Source organism: Cibotium barometz, chromosome 14 (genome assembly GCF_041138505.1).
Source record: "Cibotium barometz isolate CiBa-2024 chromosome 14, ASM4113850v1, whole genome shotgun sequence".
Taxonomy (NCBI): Eukaryota; Viridiplantae; Streptophyta; class Polypodiopsida; order Cyatheales; family Cibotiaceae; genus Cibotium; species Cibotium barometz.
Genome location: NC_141059.1, coordinates 56,875,791 through 56,898,840, shown reverse-complemented (window position 1 = coordinate 56,898,840; position 23,050 = coordinate 56,875,791).

The window sequence follows — 23,050 nt, the reverse complement described above, 5'->3', positions numbered from 1 at the left end:
TAAAGCTTTTCCTTAACCCAAGATTAAGCTATGCTTGAGGCCAAATTAATGGCTTTTTTCTATGCTTTTAGTTTATGTATATTGATGATTTAATCCATTATGGATTAATGATCCAATTAGAGATCATTTCAATTATTTCCTTAATGATAAGCTTTATCCCTTATAAAAATTGAGATTTATCAGTCATAGCAGCGGAGCTATGGCAAAATTTTTATAAAAAATATGCATAAAATAATTTCATTCAAAGCATAAAAAGAGGACTTCCTACCATATTCTAGGAATTATTATCCTAGATTAATTGAAATAATTTTATTATAATCATGGAGAAATTGAATTTTAATATTATGCATAAAGAAAATTTTTTATATCAAAAGTGTTACTTTTATCATTTTTAATTTTCATGCATAGAAGTATGCATAAAGGAAAATTTTTTATATCAAAAGTGTTACTTTTATCATTTTTAATTTTCATGCATAGAAGTATGCATAAAAGTTGATTATTTTATTATAAAAGTGTTACTTTTATTATATTTGGATTTCATGCATAGAGGTATGCATAAAAGATATTCTTTTTATACTAAAAGTGTGATTTTCATCATAAATGGATCTTATGCATAATTTAGATGCATAAGAGAAATTCTTTTATTCTAAAAGTGTAATTTCCACCAAATTGAATTTATGCATAAGAAGATGCATAAAAGATTGATTTTTATTTCGAAAGTGTTAGTCTCCTTAAATGGAATTTATGCATAAATAAATGTGTAGAGAAATCTTATATCAAATATAAGAATTCTCTTTTTTTTTTTTAAAGATATGAAATGTGATAAGATGTGATAAGAGGTGTATGAGATGTGATAAGATTTGATAAGATGCATATGGGAAGTGATAGGATGTGATAAGAGGTGTATGAGATGTGAAAAGATGTGATAAGATGTGTATGAGATGTGATAGAATGTGTTAAGATGAGTTAGGATGTGTTAAGATGTATATGGGATGTGTTAGGACGAGAATGGATGTAATATGGTTGTATGAATGTGATGTGGATGTATACATGTAGATGTATATGTATGAATGTGAATGTGGATGTGGATGTGGATGTATGGATGTAGATACGGATGTGTATGTATGTATGTGGATGTGTATGTATGAATGAGGATGTGAAAATGGATGTATGTATGTAGATGTGGATGTATGGATGTGAATGTGAATGAAGAGGTGGATGTGGATGTATGGATGTAGATACGGATATGGATGTATGTATGTAGATGTGGATGTATGGATGTGAATGTGAATGAAGAGGTGGATGTGGATGTATGGATGTAGATACGGATGAGGATGTATGTATGTGAATGTGGATGTATGAATGAGGATGTGAAAATGGATGTATGCATGTGAATGTGGATGTATGAATATGAATGTGGATGTGTGGATGTGGAAATGGAGGTATGGATGTATGAATGAGGATGTGGATATGGATGTGTATGTATGAATGAGGATGTGGATATGGATGTGTATGTATGAATGTGGATATGGGACGTGGATGTATAAATGAGGATATGAAAATGGAGGTAAGCATGTAGATGTGGATGTATGGATGTGAATGTGGATGTGGATGTGGATGTATGGATGTGAATATATGATATGTGATGTGAAGGAATCTGAAGTGAAGAGATGGAAAATGATGTGATTGGATGAGTACACATATAAATGGAATGTGGAATAAGTAATGTGGATTAATGAGGGATAATGTGGAAAAATGAGAGTTAATATAGAAATTGTATTTGTAAACTGTTGTAAATGCTGTTTGTAAATGGCTGTTTTATGTCAAGAATGCTGGGGAAGCATTTTGACCGTCTTGTGATTAAGGTCGTGGAGACCTAACTGATAAAGTTGCAACTACTGACGGAGAGTCAATGGAGGACATCTCGCGTAGCAAGGTCGGCCAAGGTCTTGACCAGCCTCGGTTCGATTAAAATGGTGAGCTTCCGGTACGGTGGATGAGGGACCAAGGAAGCGGCCTATGAGTGAAGCGCTAGGTCACCTGCGAAGGATCCTAGAGAGTGCTGACCATATGGTGCTCGGGCTCTGGGTCGCCTAGGATACCCACACGTGCGTCGAGGAAGATATTGGAACAAGGAGTAAGAGTTGTTTTGTGAAACCGGGCATGGATCTGGTTGATTGACCTTGCTGGTCTTCAATGGATGAGTCCATGGCTCTTTATATGGATCTGTTGGTTGATCTTGCTGATCTTCAACGAGAGTCCATCTTGATTTTTATAAGTGATTATATTGTCGAGTATTATGGGCTAGGAACTATTGAAAAGGCCCCTGTGTGGACAGGTGGTGAGCGTTCTAGTTGCCAATGATGCCATAGATACTCTGATGAAGGAATGATGGGAAATTACGAATCAACCGGATAAATTGGAAGATTGTGATCAGTGGTATTATGGTTTCATTAAAGGATTGTTTTAAAGTTAGCTGATGCTAAGAAAAAGGCAATTTCATATTGGGTGTGTAAGTGGTGTGGCTAGTTTTATGTTTGCATGAACTTCCGGCTAGGGGGCCTTGGAACTCTTTTCCTTGGTACCCGGAACAAACCTAACCAAATTCCAAATTGGATCCCATCACTACAGTGGTTGGGCGGTTGGCTAACCCATGGGATCGGAGGGGGTTAGGCTGGACTGATGGATCCGTAAATCGAGATTTAATTTCTATTATTACGATAGATGAAGTAAATCCCGGATAGAAATTGTTCTATGGATAGGAATCAACGGCTGTGCCTCTTGATGGGGAAAAAAGCGTTGATCCCAATGATCCAAGTGCAAGTTTCTTCCTTGATTTGACCAAGTACCGTTAAAGGTGCAGTCAGATCAGTTGATCCGTAATGATCTTGACTACGTTAGAGTAAAGAGTTATCTTGGTGGAATTGCCCATGCTTTCCGGGTAAAGGAAGTTTTTTCGGTTTCGGTTTTGGACAAACCGACGGATTAGTCTCTTGTCCGGATATCCGTGGTGGGCGAGGCCTCGAGTGTGAGACCCCTACCCACGCATGATGTGCTACTTCTGCTGCTAGTACCCGAATCCGTTGCGCGGTGGAGACCGGGATCTCACAGTGCTTGTTTGAAATAAACTTATACAATTTGATTTAGAATCCAGCAATGTGAAGCAAGTAGAGTGTTTGATTTCTTACAATTCAAAGCATGTACTCACATTACAACTTTAGCATGTAATTACGCTTGCATTATGCTCCTTGTACACTTTCTCCAAGGCTTGCAATAGTCATCCAACCAAAGAGAATTGAACAATGCCCTCACCAAGGCAAGAAGCATTAGTAATTAATTGTTGGATTTTTTGCATGTATAGAGTAAAACTGATTAGGAGAATGTGTGGGAATGATAATATGAAAGTGGAGGCTCAAGGCAATGCAACCAATATGCAAGGTAATGATGAGAATCCCATCATATGCACAAGAATTTTACCCTAAACCCCGTCTTCTCTCAAAACCCTAATGCACTTGGCCAAATTGATCAAGAAATGCACAATTGTGTAGAGGAGATCAAGGGAAGAAGGATTATGGATTGAAAAGTCAAGAAATCCCACAATATCTCCTAATTTTGAAGGTAACTTCCCCGATATACAAAGACAATGGCAAGGAGAATGGTTGGAGACCCAAGGTCTGAGACGAAACATAGGGAGCAACGGGTGGTTACATTGGAATTTATTTTGGATGTCATAAAAAAAAATTAAAATTCAACGAAAAAATGAGGCACCATTTCTAAACTCCCCCTTCTTTTTGGGGTCTCCTTTGCCATGCCCTGCTGGATTTTTTTTGTTTGCTCAAAGAGACTCGTTTAGCGGACAATAGAACTCGCTCTCTACATGCTAGAAAGTTTTAGTGCTTGTTTGAAATGAACTTATACAATTTGATCTAGAATCCAGCAATGTGAAGCGAGTAGAGTGTTTGATTTCTTACAATTCAAAGCATGTACTCACATTACAACTTTAGCATGTAATTAAGCTTGCATTATGCTCCTTGTACACTTGCTCCAAGGCTTGCAATAGTCATCCAACCAAAGAGAATTGAACAATGCCCTCATCAAGAGGCAAGAAGCATTAGTAATTAATTGTTGGATTTTTTGCATGTATAGAGTAAAATTGATTAGGAGAATGTGTGGGAATGATAATATGAAAGTGGAGGCTCGAGGCAATGCAACCAATATGCAAGGTAATGATGAGAATCCCATCATATGCACAAGAGTTTTACCCTAAACCCCGTCTTCTCTCAAAACCCTAATGCACTTGGCCAAATTGATCAAGAAATGCACAATTGTGTAGAGGAGATCAAGGGAAGAAGGATTATGGATTGAAAAGTCAAGAAATCCCACAATATCTCCTAATTTTGAAGGTAACTTCCCCCCGGTATACAAAGACAATGGCAAGGAGAATGATTGGAGACCCAAGGTCTGAGACGAAACATAGGGAGTAACAGGTGGTTACATTGGAATTTATTTTGGATGTCATAAAATAAAATTAAAATTGAACGAAAAAATGAGGTACCATTTCTAAACTCCCCCTTCTTTTTCGGGTCTCCTTTGCCATGCCCTACTGGATTTTTTTTATTTGCTCAAAGAGACTCGTTTAGAGGACAATAGAACTCGCTCTCTACATGCTAGAAAGTTTTAGTGCTTGTTTGAAATGAACTTATACAATTTGATCTAGAATCCAGCAATGTGAAGCGAGTAGAGTGTTTGATTTCTTACAATTCAAAGCATGTACTCACATTACAACTTTAGCATGTAATTAAGCTTGCATTATGCTCCTTGTACACTTGCTCCAAGGCTTGCAATAGTCATCCAACCAAAGAGAATTGAACAATGCCCTCATCAAGAGGCAAGAAGCATTAGTAATTAATTGTTGGATTTTTTGCATGTATAGAGTAAATTTGATTAGGAGAATGTGTGGGAATGATAATATGAAAGTGGAGGCTCGAGGCAATGCAACCAATATGCAAGGTAATGATGAGAATCCCATCATATGCACAAGAGTTTTACCCTAAACCCCGTCTTCTCTCAAAACCCTAATGCACTTGGCCAAATTGATCAAGAAATGCACAATTGTGTAGAGGAGATCAAGGGAAGAAGGATTATGGATTGAAAAGTCAAGAAATCCCACAATATCTCCTAATTTTGAAGGTAACTTCCCCCCGATATACAAAGACAATGGCAAGGAGAATGATTGGAGACCCAAGGTCTGAGACGAAACATATGGAGTAATAGGTGGTTACATTGGAATTTATTTTGGATGTCATAAAATAAAATTAAAATTGAACGAAAAAATGAGGCACCATTTCCAAACTCCCCCTTCTTTTTCGGGTCTCCTTTGCCATGCCCTGCTGGATTTTTTTTGTTTGCTCAAAGAGACTCGTTTAGAGGACAATAGAACTCGCTCTCTACATGCTAGAAAGTTTTAGTGCTTGTTTGAAATGAACTTATACAATTTGATTTAGAATCCAGCAATGTGAAGCGAGTAGAGTGTTTGATTTCTTACCATTCAAAGCATGTACTCACATTACAACTTTAGCATGTAATTAAGCTTGCATTATGCTCCTTGTACACTTGCTCCAAGGCTTGCAATAGTCATCCAACCAAAGAGAATTGAACAATGCCCTCATCAAGGCAAGAAGCATTAGTAATTAATTGTTGGATTTTTTGCATGTATAGAGTAAAACTGATTAGGAGAATGTGTGGGAATGATAATATGAAAGTGGAGGCTCGAGGAAATGCAACCAATATGCAAGGTAATGATGAGAATCCCATCATATGCACAATAATTTTACCCTAAACCCCGTCTTCTCTCAAAACCCTAATGCACTTGGCCAAATTCATCAAGAAATGCACAATTGTGTAGAGGAGATCAAGGGAAGAAGGATTATGGATTAAAAAGTCAAGAAATCCCACAATAATTCCTAATGTTGAAGGTAACTTCCCCGACATACATAGGCGATGGCAAGGAGAATGGTTGGAGACCCAGACCTGAGAGAGGGAACATACGGAGAAACAGGTGGTTACATAGGAATTGATTTTGGATATCATAAATTAAAATTGAAATTCAACGGAAGGATGAGGCACCACTTCCAAACTCCCCCTTCTTTTTGGGGTCTCCTTTGCCACGCTCTGCTAGATTTTTTGGTTTGCTCAAAGGAACTCGCTCAGAGGAAAATAGAACTTGATCTCAACATGCTAGATTCTAGTGCTTGTTTGAAAAAAACTTATGCAATTTTATTGAGAATCCAGCAATGTGAAGAGAGTAGAGTGTTTGATTTCTTACAATTCAAAGCATGTACTCACATTATAACTTTAGCATGTAATCAAGCTTACATTATGCTCCTTGTACACTTTCTCCAAGGCTTGCAATAGTCATCCAACCAAAGAGAAACGAACAATTCCCTCACCAAGGCAATGCAAGAAGCATTAGTGATTAATTGTTGGATTTTTTGCATGTATAGAGTAAAACTAATTAGGAAAATGTGTGGGAATGATAAAGAGAAAGTAGAGGCTTGAGGCAATGCAACCAATATGCAAGGGAATGATGAGACTCCAATCATATGCACAAGAATTTTATCGTAACCCCGTAACCCTAACGCACTTGGGGTCTCCTTTGCCATGCCCTGCTAGTTCTTTTTTTTGCTCAAAGAAACTCGCTCAAAGGACAATAGAACTCCCTCTCAACATGCTAGATTCTAGTGCTTGTTTAGAATAGACTTATACAATTTGATTGAGAATCCAGCAATGTGAAGAGAGTAGAGTGTTTGATTTCTTACAATTCAAAGCATGTACTCACATTACAACTTTAGCATGTAATCAAGCTTGCATTCTCGAGAGAGATCTGTCCCCGGATGGCAAGATTCCCTCCACTGGTTAACATCCAATCCAACCTGGTGAATTTAATAACTAACGTTTGTGATTAATTGTTGGACTGTTTGCATTGGTTAACATCCAATCCAACCTGGTGAATATTTATGAACCTTGTACACTTGCTCCAAAGCTTGCAATAGTCATCCAACAAAAGGGAAACAAACAATGCCCTCACTAAGGCATAACCAATGCAAGAAGCATTTGTGATTAATTGTTGGTCTGTTTGCATGTATAAAGTAAAACTGAATAGGAGAATGTGTGGGAATGATAAAGAGACAGTAGAGGCTCGAGGAAATGCAACCAATATGCAAGGGAATGATGATAATCCCATCATATGCACAAGAATTTTTCCGTGAACCCTGTATTCTTTGCTCAAAGGAACTCGCTCAGAGGACAAAAGAACTCCCTCTCAACATGCTATATTCTAGTGCTTGTTTAGAATAAACATATACAATTTGATTGAGAATCCAGCAATGTGAAGAGAGTAGAGTGTTTGATTTTTTACATTTCAAAGCATGTACTCACATTACAACTTTAGCATGTAGTCAAGCTTGCATTATGCTCCTTGTACACCTTCTCCAAGGCTTGCAATAGTCATCCAACCAAAGAGAAACGAACAATGCCCTCACCAAGGCAGCATAACCAATGCAAGAAGCATTAGTGAATAATTGTTGGATTTTTTGCATGTATAGAGTAAAATTGATTAGGAAAATGTGTGGGAATGATAAAGAGAAAGTAGAGGCTCGAGGCAATGCAACCAATATGCAAGGGAATGATGAGAATCCCATCATATGCACAAGAACTTTACCCTAAACCCCGTCTTCTCTCAAAACTCTAATGCACTTGGCTAAATTGATCAAGAAATGTACAATTGTGTAGAGGAGATCAAGGGAAGAAGGATTATGGATTGAAAAGTCAAGAAATCCAACAATAATTTCTAATTTTGAACGTAACTTCCCTGATATGTGGAGGCGATGGCAAGGAGAATGGTTGGAGACCCAAGGTCTGAGAACGACGAAACATACGGAGCGACAGGTGGTTACATTAGAATTGATTCTGTATGTCATAAATAAAAATTGAAATTCAACGTAAGAATGAGGGACCATTTCTAAACTCTCTCTTCTTTTTGGGGTCTCCTTTGCCATGCCTTGCTAGATTTTTTTGTTTGCTCAAAGGAACTTTCTCAAAGGACAATAGAACTCCCTCTCTACATGCTAGATTCTAGTGCTCGAAGTCTTGCAATAGTCATGCAATCAAACAAAAATGAACAATGCCCTCACCAAGGCATAACCAATGCAAGAAGCATTAGTGATTAATTGTTGGATTTTTTGCATGTATGGAGTAAAATTGATTAGGGAAAATGTGTGGGAATAATAAAGAGTAAGTAGAGGCTCGAGGCAATGCACCCAATATGCAAGGAAATGATGAGAATCCCATCATATGCATAACCTAAACCCCGTCTTCTCTCAAAACCCTAATGCACTTGGCCGCCAAATTAATCAAGAAATACACAATTGTGTAGAGGAGATCAAGGGAAGAAGGATAATGGATTGGAAAGTCAAGAAATCCCACAATAATTCCTAATTTTGAAGCTAACTTCCCCGATATGCAGACACGATGGCAAGGAGAATGGTTGGAGACCCAGACCTGAGACGGAACATACGGAGCAACAGGTGGTTACATTGGAATTGATTTTGGATGTCATAAATTAAAATTGAAATTCAACGGAAGAATGAGGCACCATGTCTAAACTCCCCCTTTTTTTTGGGGTCTCCTTTGCCCCATGCCGTGCTAGATTTTTTTGTTTGCTCAAAGGAACTCGTTCAAAGGACAATAGAACTCCTCTCAACATGCTAGATTATAGTGCTTGTTTAGAATAAACTTATACAATTTGATTGAGAATCCAGCAATGTGAAGAGAGTAGAGTGTTTTATTTCTTACAATTCAAAGCATGTACTCACATTACAACTTTAGCATGTAATCAAGCTTGCATTACGCTCCTTGTACACTTGCTCCAAGGCTTGCAATAGTCATCCAACCAAAGAGAAACGAACAATGCCCTCACCAAGGCATAACCAATGCAAGAAGCATTAGTGATTAATTGTTGGATTTTTTGCATGTATAGAGTAAAATTGATTAGGAGAATGTGTGGGAATGATAATAAGAAAGTGGAGGCTTGAGGCAATGCAACCAATATGCAAGGCAATGATGTGAATCCCATCATATGCACAAGAATTTTACCCTAAATCCTTTCTTCTCTTAAAACCCTAATGCACTTGGCCAAATTGATCAAGAAATGCACAATTGTGTAGAGGAGATCAAGGGAAAAAGGATTATGGATTGAAGTCACCAAATCCCACAATAATTCCTAATTTTGAAGGTAACTTCCCCGATATACAGAGGTGATGCTAGGAGAATGGTTGGAGACCCAAGGTCTGACACGGAATGTAAGGAGCAATATGTGGTTACATTGGAATTGATTTTGGATGTCATAAATTAAAATTGAAATTCAACACAAAAATGAGGCACCATTTCTAAACTTTTTGGGGTCTCCTTTGCCATGCCCTGCTAGTTTTTTTTTTTTTTGCTCAAAGGAATTCGCTCAGAGGACAATAGAACTCCCTCTCAACATGCTAGATTCTAGTGCTTGTTTAGAATAGACTTATACAATTTAATTTAGAATCCAGCAATGTGAAGAGAGTAGAGTGTTTGATTTCTTACAATTCAGAGCATGTACTCACATTACAACTTTAGCATGTAATCAAGCTTACATTCTCAAGAGAGATCTGTCCCTGGATGGCAAGATTCTCTCCACTTGTTAACATCCAATCCAACCTGGTGAATTTAATAACTAGTGAATCTTTATGCTCCCTCTCAACATGCTAGATTCTAGTGCTTGTTTAGAATAAACATATACAGTTTGATTGAGAATCCAACAATCTGAAGAGAGTAAAGTGTATGATTTCTTACAATTCAAATCATGTACTCACATTACAACTTTAGCATGTAATCAAACTTGCACTCCCGAGAGAGATCCGTCTTTGGATGACAAGATTCTCTCGACTGGTTAGCATCCAAAGTAACCTGGTGAATCTTTATTCTCCTTGTACACTTGCTCCAAGGCTTGCAATAGTCATCCAACAAAAGAGAAACAAACAATGCCCTCACTAAGGCATAACCAATGCAAGAAGCATTTGTGATTAATTGTTGGTTTGTTTGCATGTATAAAGTAAAACTGAATAGGAGAATGTGTGGGAATGATAAAGAGAAAGTAGAGGCTCGAGGCAATGCAACCAATATGCAAGGGGATGATGATAATCCCATCATATGCACAAGAATTTTTCCCTGAACCCTATCTTCTTTGCTCAAAGGAACTCGCTCAGAGGACAAAAGAACTCCCTCTCAACATGCTATATTCTAGTGCTTGTTTAGAATAAACATATACAATTTGGTTGAGAATCCAGCAATGTGAAGAGAGTAGAGTGTGATTTTTTACATTTCAAAGCATGTACTCACATTACAACTTTAGCATGTAATCAAGCTTGCATTATGCTCCTTGTACACCTTCTCCAAGGCTTGCAATAGTCATCCAACCAAAGAGAAACGAACAATGCCCTCACCAAGGCAGCATAACGAATGCAAGAAGCATTAGTGAAATTGTTAGATTTTTTGCATGTATAGAGTAAAATTGATTAGGAAAATGTGTGGGAATGATAAAGAGAAAGTAGAGGCTCGAGGCAATGCAATCAATATGCAAGGGAATGATGAGAATCCCATCATATGCACAAGAACTAAATCCCGTCTTCTCTCAAAACCCTAATGCACTTGGCCAAATTGATCAAGAAATGTACAATTGTGTAGAGGAGATCAAGGGAAGAAGGATTATGGATTGAAAAGTCAAGAAATCCAACAATAATTTCTAATTTTGAACGTAACTTCCCTGATATGTAGAGGCGATGGCAAGGAGAATGGTTGGAGACCCAAGGTCTAAGAACGACGGAACATACGGAGCGACAGGTGGTTACATTAGAATTGATTCTGGATGTCATAAATAAAAATTGAAATTCAACGTAAGAATGAGGGACCATTTCTAAACTCTCTCTCCTTTTTGGGGTCTCCTTTGCCACGCCTTGCTAGATTTTTTTGTTTGCTCAAAGGAACTTTCTCAAAGGATAATAGAACTCCCTCTCTACATGCTAGATTCTAGTGCTCGAAGGCTTGCAATAGTCATTCAATCAAACGAAAATGAACAATGCCCTCACCAAGGCATAACCAATGCAAGAAGCATTAGTGATTAATTGTTGGATTTTTTGCATGTATAGAGTAAAACTGATTAGGAAAATGTGTGGGAATAATAAAGAGTAAGTAGAGGATCGAGGAAATGCAACCAATATGCAAGGAAATGATGAGAATTAGTTGTTAGATTTTTTGCATGTATAGAGTGAAACTAATTAGGAAAATGTGTGGGAATGATAAAGAAAAAGTAGAGACTCAAGGAAATGCAACCAATATGCAAGGAAATGATGAGAATCCCATCATATGCACAAGAATTTTACCCTAAACCCCGTCTTCTCTCAAAACCCTAATGCACTTGGCCAAATTGATCAAGAAATGCACAATTGTGTAGAGGAGATCAAGGATGAAGGATTATGGATTGAAAAGTCAAGAAATCCCACAATATCTCCTAATTTTGAAGGTAACTTCCCCGATATACAAAGGCAATGGCAAGGAGAATGGTTGGACACCCAAGGTCTGAGACAGAACATACAGAGCAATAGGTGGTTACATTGGAATTGATTTTGGATGTCATAAATTAAAATTAAAATTCAACAGAAGAATGAGGGACCATTTCTAAACTCCCCCTTCTTTTTGGGATCTCCTTTGCCTTGCCTTGCTGGATTTTTTTGTTTGCTCAAAGGAACTCGCTTAGAGGACAATAGAAGTCGCTCTTAACATGCTAGATTCTAGTGCTTGTTTGAAATAAACTTATATAATTTGATTTAGAACCCAGCAATGTGAAGCGAGTAGAGTGTTTGATTTCTTACAATTCAAAGCATGTACTCTCATTACAACTTTAGCATGTAATCAAGCTTGCATTATGCTCCTTGTACACTTGCTCCAAGGCTTGCAATAGTCATCCAACCAAAGAGAAACGAACAATGCCCTCACCAAGGCTTAACCAATGCAAGAAGCATTAGTGATTAATTGTTGCATTTTCTGCATGTATAGAGTAAAACTGATTAGGAGAATGTGTGGGAATGATAATAAGAAAGTGGAGGCTCGAGGCAATGCAACCAATATGCAAGGCAATGATGAGAATCCCATCATATGCACAAGAATTTTACCCTAAACCTTGTCTTCTCTCAAAACCCTAATGCACTTGGCCAAATTGATCAAGAAATGCACAATTGTGTAGAGGAGATCAAGGGAAGAAGGATTATGGATTGAAAAGTCAAGAAATCCAACAATAATTTCTAATTTTGAAGGTAGACTCCCCGATATACATAGGCGATGGCAATAGGAGTATGGTTGGAGACCCATACCTGAGACGGAACATACAGAGAAACAAGTGGTTACATTGGAATTGATTTTGAATGTCATAAATTAAAATTGAAATGCAACGGAATAATGAGGCACCATTTCTAAACTCCCTCTTCTTTTTGGGGTCTCCTTTGCCAGGCTTTGCTGGATTTTTTTGTTTGCTCAATGGAGCTCGCTCAGAGGAAAATAGAACTTGATCTCAACATGCTAGATTCTAGTGCTTGTTTGAAAAAAACTTATGCAATTTGATTGAGAATCCAGCAATGTGAAGAGAGTAGAGTGTTTGATTTCTTAGAATTCAAAGCATGTACTCACATTACAACTTTAGCATGTAATCAAGCTTACATTATACTCCTTGTACACTTTTTTCAAGGCTTGCAATAGTCATCCAACCAAAGAGAAACGAACAATGCCCTTACCAAGGCATAACCAATGCAAGAAGCATTAGTGATTAATTGTTAGATTTTTTGCATGTATAGAGTAAAACTAATTAGGAAAATGGTGGGAATGATAAAGAGAAAGTAGAGGTTCGAGGCAATGCAACCAATTTGCAAGGGAATGATGAGAATCCAATCATATGCACAAGAATTTTATCCTAAATCCCGTAACCCTAATGCACTTGGCCAAATAGATCAAGAAATGCACAATTGTGTAGAGAGGAGATCAAGGAAAGAAGGATTATGGATTGAAAAGTCAAGAAATCCAATAATAATTCCTAATTTTGAAGGTAACTTCCCCAATATACAGAGGTGATGGCAGGAGAATGGTTGGAGACCAAGGTCTGACACGGAATGTAAGGAGCAACAGGTGGTTACATTGGAATTGATTTTGGATGTCATAAATTAAAATTGAAATTCAACACAAAAATGAGGCACCATTTCTAAACTCCCCCTTCTTTTTGGGGTCTTCTTTGCCATGCCCTGCTAGGTTTTTTTTTTTTGCTCAAAGGAACTCGCTCAGAGGACAATAGAACTCCCTCTCAACATGCTAGATTCTAGTGCTTGTTTAGAATAGACTTATACAATTTGATTGATAATCTAGCAATGTGAAGAGAGTAGAGTGTTTGATTTCTTACAATTCAAAGCATGTACTCCCATTACAACTTTAGCATGTAATCAAGCTTGCATTCTCGAGAGAGATCCGTCCCCGGATGGCAAGATTCCCTCCACTGGTTAACATCCAATCCAACCTGGTGAATTTAATAACTAGTGAATCTTTATGCTCCCTCTCAACATGCTAGATTCTAGTGCTTGTTTAGAATAAACATATACAATTTGATTGAGAATCCAGCAATGTGAAGAGAGTAGAGTGTTTGATTTCTTACAATTCAAAGCATGTACTCACATTACAACTTTAGCATGTAATCAAGCTTGCATTCTCAAGAGAGATCCATCCTCGGATGGCAAGATTCCCTCGACTGGTTAACATCCAATCCAACCTGGTGAATCTTTATGAACCTTGTACACTTGCTCCAAAGTTTGCAATAGTCATCCAACAAAAGAGAAACAAACAATGCCCTCACTAAGGCATAACCAATGCAAGAAGCATTTGTGATTAATTGTTGGACTATTTGCGTGTATAAAGTAAAACTGAATAGGAGATTGTGTGGGAATGATAAAGAGAAAATAGAGGCTCAAGGCAATGCAACCAATATGCAAGGGAATGATGATAATCCCATCATATGCACAAGAATTTTTCCCTGAACCCTGTCTTCTTTGCTTAAAGGAACTCGCTCATAGGACAATAGAACTCCCTCTCAACATGCTATATTCTAGTGCTTGTTTAAAATAAACATATACAATTTGATTGAGAATCCAGCAATGTGAAGAGAGTAGAGTGTTTGATTTTTTACAATTCAAAGCATGTACTCACATTACAACTTTAGCATGTAATCAAGCTTGCATTATGCTCCTTGTACACCTTCTCCAAGGCTTGCAATAGTCATCCAACCAAAGAGAAATGAATAATGCCCTCACTAAGGCCGCATAACCAATGTAAGAAGCATTAGTGAAATTGTTAGATTTTTTGCATGTATAGAGTAAAATTGATTAGGAGAATGTGTGGGAATGATAATATGAAAGTGGAGGCTCGAGGCAATGCAACCAATATGCAAGGTAATGATGAGAATCCCATCATATGCACAAGAGTTTTACCCTAAACCCCGTCTTCTCTCAAAACCCTAATGCACTTGGCCAAATTGATCAAGAAATGCACAATTGTGTAGAGGAGATCAAGGGAAGAAGGATTATGGATTGAAAAGTCAAGAAATCCCACAATAATTTCTAATTTTGAACGTAACTTCCCTGATATGTAGAGGCGATGGCAAGGAGAATTTTGGAGACCCAAGGTCTAAGACGACGGAACATACGGAGCGACAGGTTGGAATTGATTCTGGATGTCATAAATAAATTCTGGATGTCATAAAAATGAAATTCAACGTAAGAATGAGGGACCATTTCTAAAATCTCTCTCCTTTTGGGGGTCTCCTTTGCCACGCCTTGCCAGATTTTTTTGTTTGCTCAAAGGAACTTTCTCAGAGGACAATAGAACTCCCTCTCTACATGCTAGATTCTAGTGCTTGTTTAAAATAAACTTATACAATTTAATTGAGAATCCAGCAATGTGAAGAGAGTAGAGTGTTTGATTTCTTACAATTCAAAGCATATACTCACAATACAACTTTAGCATGTAATCAAGCTTGCATTATGTTCCGTGTACACTTGCTCGAAGGCTTGCAATAGTCATTCAATCAAACAAAAATGAACAATGCCCTCACCAAGGCATAACCAATGCAAGAAGCATTAGTGATTAATTGTTGGATTTTTTGCATGTATAGAGTAAAACTGATTAGGAAAATATGTGGGAATAATAAAGAGTAAGTAGAGGCTCGAGGAAATGCAACCAATATGCAAGGAAATGATGAGAATCCCATCATATGCATAACCTAAACCCCGTCTTCGCTCAAAACCCTAATGCACTTGGCCAAATTAATCAAGAAATACACAATTGTGTAGAGGAGATCAAGGGAAGAAGGATAATGGATTGGAAAGTCAAGAAATCCCACAATAATTCTTAATTTTGAAGCTAACTTCCCCGATATGCAGACGTGATGGCAAGGAGAATGGTTGGAGACCCAGACCTGAGATGGAACATACGGAGCAACAGGTGGTTACATTGGAATTGATTTTGGATGTCATAAATTAAAATTGAAATTCAACGGAAGAATGAGGCACCATGTCTAAACTCCCCCTTCTTTTTGGGGTCTCCTTTGCCCCATGCCGTGCTAGATTTTTTTGTTTGCTCAAAGGAACTCGCTCACAAGACAATAGAACTCCTCTAACATGCTAGATTCTAGTGCTTGTTTAGAATAAACTTATACAATTTGATTGAGAATCCAGCAATGTGAAGAGAGTAGAGTGTTTTATTTCTTACAATTCAAAGCATGTACTCACATTACAACTTTAGCATGTAATCAAGCTTGCATTACGCTCCTTGTACACTTGCTCCAAGGCTTGCAATAGTCATCCAACCAAAGAGAAACGAACAATGCCCTCACCAAGGCATAACCAATTCAAGAAGCATTAGTGATTAATTGTTGGATTTTTTGCATGTATAGAGTAAAATTGATTAGGAGAATGTGTGGGAATGATAATAAGAAAGTGGAGGCTCGAGGCAATGCAACCAAAATGCAAGGCAATGATGTGAATCCCATCATGTGCACAAGAATTTTACCCTAAACCCTGTCTTCTCTCAAAACCCTAATGCACTTGGCCAAATTGATCAAGAAATGCACAATTGTGTAGAGGAGATCAAGGGAAGAAGGATTATGGATTGAAAAGTCAAGAAATCCCATAATAATTCCTAATTTTGAAGGTAACTTCCCCGATATACAGAGGTGATGGCAGGAGAATGGTTGGAGACCCAAGGTCTGACACGGAATGTAAGGAGCAATAGGTGGTTACATTGGAATTGATTTTGGATGTCATAAATTAAAATTGAAATTCAACACAAAAATGAGGCACCATTTCTAAATTCCCCCTTCTTTTTGGGGTCTCCTTTGCCATGCCCTTCTAGTTTTTTTTTTTGCTCAAAGGAACTCGCTCAGAGGACAATAGAACTCCCTCTCAACATGCTAGATTCTAGTGCTTGTTTAGAATAGACTTATACAATTTGATTGAGAATCCAGCAATGTGAAGAGAGTAGACTGTTTCATTTCTTACAATTCAAAGCATGTACTCACATTACAACTTTAGCATGTAATCAAGCTTGCACTCTCAAGAGAGATCTGTCCCTGGATGGCAAGATTCTCTCCACTGGTTAACATCCAATCCAACCTGGTGAATTTAATAACTAGTGAATCTTTATGCTCCCTCTCAACATGCTAGATTCTAGTGCTTGTTTAGAATAAACATTTACAATTTGATTGAGAATCCAGTAATCTGAAGAGAGTAGAGTGTTTTATTTCTTACAATTCAAATCATGTACTCACATTACAACTTTAGCATGTAATCAAGCTTGCATTTCCGAGAGAGATCAGTCTTTGGATGGCAAGATTCCCTCAACTGGTTAGCATCCAATCCAACCTGGTGAATCTTTATGCTCCTTGTACACTTGCTCCAAGGCTTGCAATAGTCATCCAACAAAAGAGAAATAAACAATGCCCTCACTAAGGCATAACCAATGCAAGAAGCGTTTGTGATTAATTGTTGGACTGTTTGTATGTATAGAGTAAAACTGAATAGGAGAATGTGTGGGAATGATAAAGAGAAAGTAGAGTCTCGAGGCAATGCAACCAATATGCAAGGGAATGATAATAATCCCATCATATGCACAAGAATTTTACCCTAAACCCTGTCTTCTCTAAAAACCTCTTATGCACTTGGCCAAATTGATCAATAAATGCACAATTGTGTAGAGGAAATCAAGGAAAGAGGGATTATGAATTGAAAAGTCAAGAAATCCCACAATAAGTTCTAATTTTGAAGATAACTTCCCGGATATACAGAGGCAATGGCAAGGAGATTGGTTGGAGACCCAAGGTTTGAGACGGAACATACGAAGCAACAGGTGGTTACATTGGAATTGATTTTTGGTGTCATAAATTAAAATTGAAATTCAACGGAAGAATGAGGCACCATTTCTAAACTCCCCCTTCTTTTTGGGGTCTCCTTTGCCACGCTTGCTAGATTTTTTTCTTTGCTTAAAGGAACTCGCTCAGAGGACAATAGAACTCTCTCTCAACATGCTAGATTCTAGTGCTTGTTTAGAATAAACATATACAATTTGATTAAGAACCCAGCAATGTGAAGAGAGTAGAGTGTTTGATTTTTTACAATTCAAAGCATGTACTCACATTATTACAACTTTAGCATGTAATCAAGCTTGCATTGTGCTCCTTGTACACCTTCTCCAAGGCTTGCAATAGTCATCCGACCAAAGAGAAATGAACAATGCGCTCACCAATGTGGCATAACCAATGCAAGAAGCATTAGTGATTAATTGTTAGATTTTTTGCATGTATAGAGCAAAATTGATTAGAAAAATGTGTGGGAATGATAAAGAGAAAGTAGAGGCTCGAGGCAATGCAACCAGTATATAAGGGAATGATGAGAATCCCATCATATGCACAAGAACTTTACCATAAACCCTGTCTTCTCTCAAAACCCTAACGCACTTGGCCAAATTGATCAAGAAATGCACAATTGTGTAGAGGAGATCAAGGGAAGAAGGATTATGGATTGAAAAGTCAAGAAATCCAACAATAATTTCTAATTTTGAATGTAACTTCCCTAATATGCAAAGGCGATGGCAAGGAGAATGGTTGGAGAACCAAGGTCTGAGAAGACGGAACATACAGAGCGACAGGTGGTTACATTGGAATTGATTCTGGATGTCATAAATTAAAATTTAAATTCAACGTAAGAATGAGGGACCATTTCTAAACTCCCTCTTCTTTTTGGGGTCTCCTGATTTTTTTGTTTGCTCAAAGGAACTTTCTCAGAGGACATAGAACTCCCTCTCAACATGCTAGATTCTAGTGCTACCTGTTTAAAATAAACTTATACAATTTAATTGAGAATCCAGCAATGTGAAGAGAGTAGAGTGTTTGATTTCTTACAATTCAAAGCATATACTCACAATACAACTTTAGCATGTAATCAAGCTTGCATTATGCTCCGTGTACACTTGCTCCAAGGCTTGCAACAGTCATCCAACCAAATAGGAACAAACAATGCCCTCACCAAGGCATAACCAATGCAAGAAGCATTAGTGATTAATTGTCGGATTTTTTGCACGTATAGAGTAAAATTGCTTAGGAAAATGTGTGGGAATAATAAAGAGTAAGTAGAGGCTCAAGGCAATGCAACCAATATGCAAGGGAATGATGAGAATCCCATCATATGCATAACCTAAACCCCGTCTTCTCTCAAAACCCTAATGCAATTGGCCAAATTAATCAAGAAATACACAATTGTGTAGAGGAGATTAAGGGAAGAAGGATAATGGATTGGAAAGTCAAGAAATCCCACAATACTTCCTAATTTGAAGCTAACTTCCTCGATATGTAGACGCGATAGTAATAAGGAGAATGGTTAGAGACCCATACCTCAGACGGAACATACAGAGCAACAAGTGGTTACATTGGAATTGATTTTGGATAAATTAAAATTGAAATTCAATTAAAGAATGAGGCACCATTTCTAAACTCTCCCTTCTTTTTGGGATCTCCTTTGCCCCATGCCCTACTAGATTTTTTTGTTTGCTCAAAGGAACTCGCTCAAAGGACAATAGAACCCCCTCTCAACATGCTAGATTCTACTGCTTGTTTAGAATAAACTTATACAATTTGATTGAGAATCCAGCAATGTGAAGAGAGTAGAGTGTTTTATTTCTTAAAATTCAAAGCATGTACTCACATTACAACTTTAGAATATAATCAAGCTTGCATTACGCTCCTTGTACACTTGCTCCAAGGCTTGCAATAGTCATCCAACCAAAGAGAAACGAACAATGCCCTCACCAAGGCATAACCAATGCAAGAAGCATTAGTGATTAATTGTTGGACTTTTTGTATGTATAGAGTGAAAGTGATTAGGAAAATGTGTGGGAATGATAATGAGAAAGTAGAGGCTCGAGGCAATGCAACCAATATGCAAGGGAATGATGAGAATCCCATCATATGCACAAGAATTTTACCCTAAACCCTGTCTTATCTCAAAACCCTAATGCACTTGGCCAAATTGATCAAGAAATGCACAATTGTGTAGAGGAGATCAAGGATGAAGGATTATGGATTGAAAAGTCAAGAAATCCCACAATATCTCCTAATTTTGAAGGTAACTTCCCCGATATACAGAGACAATGGCAAGGAGAATGATTGGAGACCCAAGGTCTGAGACGAAACATAGGGAGCAACAGGTGGTTACATTGGAATTTATTTTGGATTTCATAAATCAAAATTAAAATTAAAATTCAACGGAAGAATGAGGCAGCATTTCTAAACTCCCCCTTCTTATTGGGGTCTCCTTTGCCATGCCCTGCTGGATTTTTTTGTTTGCTCAAAGAAACTCGCTTAGAGGATAATAGAACTTGCTCTCAACATGCTAGATTCTAGTGCTTGTTTGAAATAAACTTATACAATTTGATCTAGAATCCAGCAATGTGAAGCAACGAGTAGAGTGTTTGATTTCTTACAATTCAAAGCATGTACTCACATTACAACTTTAGCATGTAATCAAGATTACATTATGGTCCTTGTACACTTGCTCCAAGGCTTGCAATAGTCATCCGACCAAAGAGAAACGAACTATGCCCTCACCAAGGCTTAACCAATGCAAGAAGCATTAGTGATTAATTGTTAGATTTTTTGCATGTATAGAGTAAAACTGATTAGGAGAATGTGTGGGAATGATAATAAGAAAGTGGAGGCTCGAGGCAATGCAACCAATATGCAAGGCAATGATGAGAATCCCATCATATGCACAAGAATTTTACCCTAAACCCCGTCTTCTCTCACAACCCTAATGCACTTGGCCAAATTGATCAAGAAATGCACAATTGTGTAAAGGAGATGAAGGGAAGAGGGATTATGGATTGACAAGTCAAGAAATCACTTTCTCCAAGGCTTGCAATAGTCATCCAATCAAAGAGAAACGAACAATGCCCTCACCAAGGCATAACCAATGCAAGAAGCATTAGTGATTAATTGTTGGATTTTTTGCATGTATGGAGTAAAATTGATTAGGAAAAATGTGTGAGAATAATAAAGAGTAAGTAGAGGCTCGAGGCAATGCAACCAATATGCAAGGGAATGATGAGAATCCCATCATATGCATAACCTAAACCCCGTCTTCTCTCAAAACCCTAATGCACTTGGCCAAATTAATCAAGAAATACACAATTGTGTAGAGGAGATCAAGGGAAGAAGGATAATGGATTGGAAAGTCAAGAAATCCCACAATAATTCCTAATTTTGAAGCTAACTTCCCCGATATGCAGACGCGATGGCAAGGAGAATGGTTGGAGACCCAGACCTGAGACGGAACATACAGAGCAACAGGTGGTTACATTGGAATTGATTTTGGATGTCATAAATTAAAATCAAAATTCAACAGAAGAATGAGGCACCATGTCTAAACTCCCTCTTCTTTTTGGGGTCTCCTTTGCCACGCTCTGCTAGGTTTTTTTTTTTTTGCTCAAAGGAACTCGCTCAGAGGAAAATAGAACTTGATCTCAACATGCTAGATTCTAGTGCTTGTTTGAAAAAAACTTATGCAATTTGATTGAGAATCCAGCAATGTAAAGAGAGTAGAGTGTTTGATTTCTTACAATTCAGAGCATGTGCTCATATTACAACTTTAGCATGTAATCAAGATTACATTATGCTCCTTGTACACTTTCTCCAAGGCTTGCAATAGTCATCCAAGTAAAGAGAAACGAACAATGCCCTCACCAAGGCATAACCAATGCAAGAAGCATTAGTGATTAATTGTTGGATTTTTTGCATGTATAGAGTAAAACTGATTAGGAAAATGTGTGGGAATGATAAAGAGAAAGGAGAGGCTTGAGGCAATGCAACCAATATGCAAGAGAATGATGAGAATCCAATCATATACCCAAGAATTTTCTCGTAAACCTCGTAACCCTAATGCATTTGGCCAAATAGATCAAGAAATGCACAATTGTGTAGAGGAGATCAAGGGAAGAAGGATTATGGATTGAAAAGTCTAGAAATCCAACAATAATTCCTAATTTTGAAGGTAACTTCCTCGATATACAGAGGTGATGGCAAGAGAATGGTTGGAGACCCAAGGTTTGACACGGAATGTAAGGAGCAATAGGTGGTTACATTGGAATTGATTTTGGATGTCATAAATTAAAATTGAAATTCAACACAAAAATGAGGCACCATTTCTAAACTCCCCCTTCTTTTTGGGGTCTCCTTTGCCATGCCCTGCTATTTTTTTGTTTTTTTGCTCAAAGGAACTCGCTCAGAGGATGATAGAACTCCCTCTCAACATGCTAGATTCTAGTGCTTGTTTAGAATAGACTTATACAATTTGATTGAGAATCCAGCAATGTGAAGAGAGTAGAGTGTTTGATTTCTTACAATTCAAAGCATGTACTCACATTACAACTTTAGCATGTAATCAAGCTTGCATTCTCGAGAGAGATCCGTGCCCGGATGGCAAGATTCTCGCCACTGGTTAGCATCCAATCCAACCTAGTGAATTTAATAACTAGTGAATCTTTATGCTCCCTCTCAACATGCTAGATTCTAGTGCTTGTTTAGAATAAACATATACAATTTGATTGAAAAATCAGCAATGTGAAGAGAGTAGAGTGTTTGATTTCTTACAATTCAAAGCATGTACTCACATTACAACTTTAGCATGTAATCAAGCTTGCATTCTCGAGAGAGATCTATCCTCGGATGGCAAGATTCCCTCGACTGGTTAACATCCAATCCAACCTGGTGAATCTTTATGCTCCTTGTACACTTGCTCCAAGGCTTGCAATAGTCATCCAACCAAAGAGAAACAAACAATGCCCTCACTAAGGCATAACCAATGCAAGAAGCATTTGTGATTACTTGTTGGACTGTTTGCATGTATAAAGTAAAACTGAATAGGAGAATGTGTGGGAATGATAAAGAGAAAGTAGAGTCTCGAGGCAATGCAACCAATATGCAAGGGAATGATGATAATCCCATCATATGCATAAGAATTTTACCCTAAACCCTGTCTTCTCTAAAAACCTCTTATGCACTTGGCCAAATTGATCAATAAATGCACAATTGTGTGAAGGAGATCAAGGGAAGAGGGATTATGAATTGAAAAGTCAAGAAATCCCACAATAAGTCCTAATTTTGAAGGTAACTCCCGGATATACAGAGGCGATGGCAAGGAGAATGGTTGGAGACCCAAGGTCTGAGACGGAACATACGGAGCAACAGGTGGTTACATTGGAATTGATTGTTGATGTCATAAATTAAAATTGAAATTCAACGGAAGAATGAGGCACCATTTCTAAACTCTCCCTTCTTTTTGGGGTCTCCTTTGCCACGCTTGCTAGATTTTTTTCTTTGCTTAAAGGA